Here is an 8,605-nt window from a genome sequence, read left to right on the forward strand (position 1 = left end):
GAGGCTCTGTTTCCTCTTCTACAAATTCAGGTCACTAGACAAAGGGACTTTAAAGTTCTCTTCCAGATCTAAAGAAGCATCAAGGGTCCATTTTTCCAAAATGCAGTCTTACTTCCTTGTTAACATACATTTCCGAACCCAATTTAATGTTTTCCTTACAGACTTTGGATAATCACAGACAAAATTCACTGTATTGTTTTTGCTGCCCAGGTAATTGGTTGTGACTACTTTTTTTTCAGATTTATTTATTTATTTGAGAGGCAGAGTTATAGACAGAGAGAGGTAGACACAGGGAAAGAGAGATCTTCCATCTGCTGGTTCACTCCCCAAGTGGCCACAATGGCTGGAGCTGGGCCATTCGAAGCCAGGATCCAGGAGCTTCTTCCAGGGCTTGGGCCATCCTCCACTGCCTTCCCAGGCCTTAAGCAGAAAGCTGGATAGGAAAACGAGCAGCTGGGAGATAAACGAGTGCCCACATGGGATGGTGGTGCCATGGGCAGAGGCTTAGCCTACTGTGCCACAGGGCGGCCCCGCGACTACTTGTAAGCTTATCTCAATAATCCTACACTGAAGCTGTAGGATGGACCTCCTTGCTGTGGAACAGGAACTCCAGGAGCCATTCTCCTAGGAAGTAGGTATGAAATAATCTCATCTAAGTTCCAGTGGGAACATAAGTACCTCTTAATAATGACTTGAAAGTGCAGGTAGGCATCTTTTATCCTTTCTAGGCTGTAGTAAATATGCAGGATGGCTGAGGTTGCTAGCAATCTGACCACCATACAGGAGGGCCACGGTTTTACAGGTATAAAGAATCAATGTGCATTTATTGCACATTAATGATCAAGATAAGTACTCAGTTCAAAGTGGGGGGGAGGATTAACATAGATTAAGAGAATTCAAGACTCTAGTGTGCACAGATCCACTCTAAGTCTAACGAATAATTAAAAATATAAAACTGTATCCAAATGCACACTACACTAAAAAGCTAGATACGGCAACAGGTGAACGACTGGGGTGAACTATCTGCTCTCACAGGCGTATGCGCCTCTCACACACCACCAAATCTCCTAATAACACAATTTAGCCCTCTGAGACATACAACAGGCCAGGTTTTGGTCAACTTTTGGTGGGGGAAAAGGCTGTTCTTTTGTCCACTTGTGATGTTAACCAAGCCAAGGTCAGGGTATTTTTACTTCCAAGAGTTAAGTTACAGCAGATAATGTGCACACAATATGAAGTCAACAGTTTAACTGTATCTTCAAATGTGTATATTTAAGCCTACAGAAAGGTTGTTGATAATGCAAATAAAACTGGCTCATTCTTTACCAAAAAACTCTTTTCTGTGATGAAAAACTAACTGGGGCTCCAGAGTTATAATAGCCAGCAGGAAGAGCATTGCAGTGAAGCGTGGCTTATGTTTATCTACCTGGTAAAAATGTAGTTTGAAATGTCATGCAGATTAAGACAGACTCAGCATCTAACCATTTCTTTTTTTTTTTTATTTTATGCCAGGCAGAGTCAGACAGTGAGAGACAGAGAGAGATAGACAGTGAGAGAGAGACACAGAAAGGTCTTCCTTCCATTGGTTCATTCCCCTAATGGCCGCTATGGCCGGCGCTGTGCTGATCTGAAGCCAGGAGCCGGGTACTTCTTCCCAGTCTCCCATGCGGGTGCAGGGACCCAAGGACTTGGGTCATCCTCTGCTGCCCTCCTGGGCCACAGCAGAGAGCTGGACTGGAAGAGGAGCAACCGGGATAGAATCTGGCGCCCCAACCGGGACTAGAACCCGAGGTACTGGTGCCGCAGGTGGAGGATTAGCCTAGTAGCTGTGGTTCTGGCCTTTTTTTTCTTTAAGATTTATTTACTTGAGAGCTAGTCACAGAGGCAGAGAGAGAGGTCTTCCACCCTCTGATTCACTCCCCAAATGGCTGCGATGGCCAGAGTTGAGCTGATCCAAGCCAGGACTTCTGGGTCTCCTATGCAGGTGCAGGGGCCCAAGAACTTAGGCCTACTTGTACTGCTCTCCTAGGCCATAGCAGAGAGCTGGATCAGAAGAAGAGCAGCTGAGACTAGAACTGGCACCATATGGGATGCCAACACTGCAGGTGGAGGTTTAGCCCGTATGCCACAGTATGTAGTGGGTGCGCCCCAAGGGATGTGAGTATCTTAATTGCTAGGCCAAATGTTTGCCTCTCACATGGATTTTTGCAGCAGCTGCCTTTGGCTTTGTTTGCATCTTCCTCATTCCATTCTCATCGTGCGCAGAATGAACTGTCTAAAACAAAGATGTGCTCTGCTAAAATCCTTCAACGGCCTTGTCTGAGACTGTAAGATCCCTGAAGACAGGGCCAATGTCCCCAGCACCTGGCATGTACACTCCCTGTTGACTCTAGGTCTACATACCTTCTTCCCAAGGCCAGATGGGGGTTTAATTTTGGAGAGCCACTTGTACACTGAGCAGAGTTCAGTGCTCACAGCATAGTTTGAGAACGTCTTATGTGAGCAGTGGTCACTGTAGCCCAGCAGCGTGCCTGACGACGCTGTTCTCCACAATCTGGCTCGCATCGTGCACACCCATCAGTATGGGGTTTTAGGACAGGATCATCTTCTGAAGATCCCAACCCTTGCTGGGCCACGGCATTCAGCGGTGAAAAGGGTGTGAGAAAATGAAAGATTTAATCCTCACTTTATCCTCTTAAGAAGCATTCAAGGCATAACCAGAGTAAGAAAGGTTTACAACTAGGGAGGCAGGATGACCCAGGTGAGAGCAGGCATTAAGAAAAGCTACAATTGGGTGACCGATCTGACTCACAAATGGGTCTAGGATGAACCAATCAACTCTTCCCAATTGTTCTTTTCTAGATACCTAGGAAGTCTATCTGGGACCAATCAAGTCCAGTGAGCAGAACAGAATGAATGACAACTAACGGTGGGGGGGGGGGGGCTTTTTTTTTTTTTTTTTTAAGAGACCACTCACTATCAGTCTTCAGGACCTCACCCTGGGGCACGTGCCATGACTTGCTGAGCCAAGGGAGGGCAGGGTCAGAGGAGGGACAAACAGAAAGAGAAGAGAGGTAAGGCACACCCCTGCCTGCCTGCAGCATCTGTCTCACTTCTCAGTGTCTACAGCAGCTTGCTCTTAAGGAAATCTTCACATTGCAGAGAAAAGTGAGTCACCCAAGAACTTTACTGTTAGAGCTTTGAATGACTGTTTCAACGACAGTGTTTTTACAGAAGGAACCAGAAAGCTGATCTCTAGGCACTGGTGTTTAAGAGTCACAAGGCTGTAACACCTGGGTTGTCCTGTTAAATGAGCATTCACTGCAGGATTCAACAGAGGGGGAGCAGCCAGTAAGGAACGTAACAGCCGTAAAAACAGGGCCCACTTTCACTGACTTTCTCATTCAGTTCTCTGCCCCGGCGAGTCCTCCTCACAGCAGCTTGGTTGCAACCACTGAGGACTCCCAGCAGCTAGGGTGAGAAGCAGCACGAGGAATTCTCTCCCCCCAGAGAGTGACAAGGAAGAAAATAATCGCCATATATTTTTGAAAAATGACTTGAGCCACCTCATGGAAGACCTGACTTGCTCCAAAGTCACAGGATAAACACCTACTCTGTGATGGAAAACAAACCGTGCTAAGTCACACAGGAAGGGTTTTCTGTTTTCTTTTCAAGGTCCATTATGGTGCGAGAGGGGAAAAAAAAATTGATTTCTTCCTCCCGTCACTGGAAAAATTCTTCCGTGGCCCTTTGTGCAAATCTCACCTCATCAGGGTTAGGAAGGTCAATCGACCTGGGAGATGCTTGCCTAATTACTAAATATTTAGTGACCGCCTAGCTGCGCGCACCTGGCACGCTCTGCGCAGCCTCTCCTCCCTCCAGCTCTGCCCCCGAGGGCGCAGGCACCAGGCGGTGTGAGCTGGGGAGGCAAATCCTGGGACCCAAGGACATTTCAAAGAAACTGCGGAGGTCACCTTCCATTTCCGTTTTATCCAAAACACTCAGATGCTTGAGCGGGGGGGGGGGGGGGGGGGGGACGGACATAGGGGTCTACCCACGAGACAATATCTCTGTTTTCCAGTTTAAGTTCTCAGGTACCCCCAAAGTTCATTAGTTGGGGGATTTAAAAGAAAAACAGTAAGAGTCCCACACAACCAGCTAGAGCCCAGCCTCCCGAACGTCTCGCTCTCTGGTTTGGAGAATTTGTAAAAGTCTCCTCTCCCGCGCGCCCCAATTCCCTTCTCTGACGGCGCCTTTGTTGAATGGCGCGACTGTGGTCCAACTCACCAGGCAGAACCGCCTCTCCCCTCCTATGTGTTAGTCATGAATTGGCACTACTGCAGAGCAAAGGGACATGCAGAAGTAAGAGCGACCCGCGAGAGAAATCGGGGTCGTCGTGCCCCAACGCCCGGTTCCGCGGCAGGCGCGCCCTTCTCCTCCCGCGGCGGGCACCACGCGCACGGCGCGGGGCCGTCCCTACCTGGGGCCGGGCGGCGGCGGGGTCGCGGCGCCCATGGCTTCGCCGACGTCGGACGGCAGCGCGGGGAAACGCGGGCGGCTGAGGGGCGCCCGGAGCCCGCGGTGCTCGCCCGGGCCGCCCCGGCGCTGTCATTGGGCCCGCGCATCACGTGGCCGGCCCGCGGGCGAGCCCCGGCGGCACGCGTAACCCTTTACCTGCGCGCCCCGCAGCGGAGCGTGCGGCGCTGGCTCTCCGGGGCGCGCTGAGCACCGACCTCTGAGAGCCCGCCGTGCTGGCAAATGTGTGGGGGACCTGCTTTTCCTGTTGTGCTGTAGGGAGAAGGCAGTGTCCCAGGATTGCGGCTTAAGTGGGGGAGAGAAATAAACGCACCGTCCGGCCAATGGGTTTGTGCGCCTCTTCCCTGTGCACTTGCGTTTTTCCTACTTCCCCCTCGGCATTGAACTGAGCTGCTGGGACCCGCTGCGCGCCCTGTCTCCTGCCTTTAGGAGCCGGGGTTCAGGGAAACCGTGGTTCCCCATCCATCCCTCCCCTTCTCTGTCTTTGGCTGGGGTGAGAGGACTTTGGCTGCAGCTCTCCATCCAACCTGCTGAGCTCCCCACCCGTAGTTACTGCCAGCCTTCTAGTATCCAGGCTGTCTGGAAAAATACCATCAGCTATTGGGACGACTTTTTCAACTGCACTCCAAAACAAATTACTGGACTTGCTAGCGAGATGCGCTAATCCGCTGCGCCACCTAGCTTCCCTTCTCCCTTTCCCCTCTGCTCATCCTGGGAGGGCTGAGAGAGCAGCACTTGGAGAGACCACAGCACCGGGAAGCTTTGGAACGTGGACCCACTACCCTTTGGTTACGCCAGCTACTTTCACACGGCTTGTGCCACATAAAATGGTAGATATGCGAGGGAAGTTATATATTTTATGTCATTTTCTGATCTTAAAAAATCCTTTTGTTGCCCTAAGTGAAGCTTGTGTCCAATTTCTAGACAAGACTTTAATGTCTATGGGATATTGGTATCTTTATCAGTTAGGTTATTTTGTCCAAAAAAGATTTGTATTTGAGTTCTAAAGTGTGGTCCTACACCAGCAGAATTAGTGTCTTCTAAGGGAATTCGGTAAAAAAGAATATTCTTGGGCTCCATCCCAGATATACTGATTCAGAAATAGTGGGGGGACAGGAAGGTTGAAAAATGTTTTAACAAGTGACACATATTCTAGTCTTGGAACCAGTGCTCTGAGCCTGAGTATGCAGGAGCCCAAGTTATCCTCAACTGTTAAAAGTTGGGATAAAGTCAGAGGTACTGTTGATATTTATCAGTGTCAGACAACCTGTCACATTGGTACACGGAAACCAAGCTTTCCACGTGTCTGTACAAAGTGTAATCTGCATTTTGTACAAATCAGTTGGATGCCAAGCAGACACCCCAGGGTGGGGTGAAGCTCATAAAAATACAGAAAAATCTGATGATGCATGCTGGAGTGAAAATACCACAATTAATTTTCAAAGTGTGTTCATGTTTATATTGGTATATAAGTTATTCCCAGATCATGGGTCTTGGAAGATAGGAAACCCAATTTATTTCAGTGGGGTTAAAAATACAGTTTCAAATGTGTGAAATTGTTCTACAAAGAATAAAAGTTAAGTTTATGGTAATGGCTTACATGATATCCAAAGAGAATTCCACACCACATTAGGCCTTGTGATTAAGGGCTCCTGAAAGAGATAGCTTTTTGGATTCTTTATCATATTCCTCTATGGGATCGAGAGCATAATTCCAGTTGCCTGCATGGATATCTTGCCTTTAAACTCTTTAGGTCAGAGTTTGTCATGGTTTCTGACACCTTGACCTTCTATTCACTTGACGTTTGTGACTCTGCCATCTACCCAATTTTAACGGGAACTGGATTTGGGTTTTCCTTCTCCTTCATCTGCCTCCACCAGTAAGCCCTGAACGCCCCTCTCCTCCAGTGTCTTTCCTCTTCCATTCTCATTGTTAACGTCCCAACATCAAGTTCAAATACTTCTGCCTCTGATCACTGCAATAATGTGTAGTGGTCTCCCAGCTTCAGGTCTCTTCCATGTCGAATCTATTTGATAAAGTACTGCCTGAGCCATTCTAAAATGCCATTCCAACCAGACCATTTCCCTTCCCAAAACTCTTTTCATAGCTCCTATTGACTTCTTAATAAAGCCCAAATTCCCAACATAGCATTATGTCATCTAAAATGTGCTTCAACTCTCCATTTCTGCTCATGTGGCTGCTTTTACCTGAAATGCCTTTCTGACATTGATGCCTGTTCCCACTTATTCTTCAAGCTCTCTTACTCTTGTTCTTTTTGATGCCCACGTGGAGTAAATTGCTCCTCAGCAGTGTATCCTCGGCTTCTGGCTTCTGCTTTTACTAACAGCCTTTTATCAATCTTCGAATTGGCTTAGTGTGTCTCCTTTAGACTGTAGGATTCTAGACAGGAGTCACGTGTGACTGATTTTCAAATCACCTTAGGGCATAACAAAACACCTTGATACACAATCATGCCTTGTGTGCTTGACCCTAGGAGAGAAGGCATTTAAATAGTAAACTGCACATACATGAAATACTGTTTTGCAAAAACGGATCAGCAATTTGTTTTTTAGTCTGAGGTGGAAAGGAGATTTAATCTTTATGCTATAGGGCATAAATTTCTGAGAAAGAATTCTCTGACGTGAATTACTAGGTTTTCATGGAGGTAAATCTTGAACACACAGTCTCAGCCATATGAAGACAAGGGTGAGAAACCTGGCAGATGATTTATTCAAGTTTTTCTTAACCTCTTGATTCTAAATTTCCCTCAGGATGACTGTTTCATGTCAGCTGGATACTAGGTATCATCTGGTTATTTCCTACTGAAGCTCTCCAATGCTGCCCTACTTACAGTGTGTGTGTTTGTGTGTGTGTGTTTATTTTTGGTCTACGTGTGTGTTCCCAGGTCCAAGGTTAAAGGGGCGGGGGGCATTTGGGAAGAGTTTTCTTCATCCTGCTCTCACTAGAGATATTCATGAGTAGGCCTGCTACTACCTGGCCATCATCCTCTCCTTTTGCATTCACAACCCCAGAGGGAAGCACAATGCCTTGCACTTGCAAAAAGCTTGTTTCCTGTTTTCCTATTAAGATTGAGATCCTAAAAGGCATGAGCTATTTTGTTTACCTTTTTATTCCTGGCAAAATGCATGACCAAATAAATATTTGTTGAATGAACCTGTCAGCCATTCCTGAAAAGCCTCAGAGTTTGCAGTAATCTCTAGTGATCTTCAAGAGACCCACCAGGTTTCATTTGCAAGGTGGAAAATGGCTTATGGGTCATTACTTGTGAGTACCTACTAGATACTCGATGTACTATATATTAATATCTACATGTAACACACTAATATATATATGTATTATTTTGAGAGGGAAAGAGAGTGAGAGAGATTTTCTATTGCTGATTCACTCTTCAAATGCCCACAACAGCCAGGGCTGGGCCAAAAAAAACCAAATCTGGGAGTTTGGAACTCAATTCGGGCCTCCCACATGGTGGTGGGGACAAACAACTTGAACCATTACCTTCTGCGTCTTAGGGTCTGCATTAGCAGGAAGCTGGAACTGGGAGAGGAGTCAGGACTTCAACCCGGGCATTCTAATATGGGATACAAGTGCCTTGACTTGAATTTTGGGCAAACAAATCTCTAGGCCTAATACCTCCAGGCTCAACACCTATTCCTGAATGCCATATTTTGATGTACTTTGAGAAGGCTAGCAAAAAAGACATTGATTATGAATGGAAGTCTTGTTTAGCCATTTTTTCCCTAGACCTGTCTCCAGGTTTCCATGTCTAGAAATCAAGAATACTAACAGTATTCACCTAATAAGGCTGTTGTGAAGACTACATGACTTATCCCATGAAAATCTCCAATAACGTGCCTAGTGCACCATGACCACTCAGTAAGCACAAGCAATTATTATTATTACTCCAAGTCTCTATCTACATCTGCCAAAGAGAAAAACAAAGAGTACCCAAATCTAAGTGGTTTGTCTTTTATTCATACAAACAATACATACACAAGACTGTATATTGTTTAAAGACTGAAAGGATTTTCTAGTGTAACAACTCTGT

At 46.7% G+C, this 8,605-nt stretch overlaps 1 protein-coding gene across 3 annotated transcripts in view; it reads right to left on the minus strand.

Moving 5' to 3' along the window:
- The window catches only part of C16H4orf19 (chromosome 16 C4orf19 homolog), a 102,162-nt gene extending 97,564 nt beyond the window's left edge, over window positions 1-4,598 (minus strand). For all 3 annotated transcript variants that reach the window (XM_062213532.1, XM_062213533.1, XM_062213534.1), the window contains exon 1: window positions 4,481-4,598. The gene's annotated coding sequence lies outside the window, so the exon portion shown is untranslated. The remainder of the gene's footprint in view (window positions 1-4,480) is intronic.
- Between the last annotated feature and the right edge of the window lie 4,007 nt (window positions 4,599-8,605).

The sequence above is a fragment of the Lepus europaeus genome, chromosome 16, assembly GCF_033115175.1.
Source record: "Lepus europaeus isolate LE1 chromosome 16, mLepTim1.pri, whole genome shotgun sequence".
Classification (NCBI taxonomy): domain Eukaryota; kingdom Metazoa; phylum Chordata; class Mammalia; order Lagomorpha; family Leporidae; genus Lepus; species Lepus europaeus.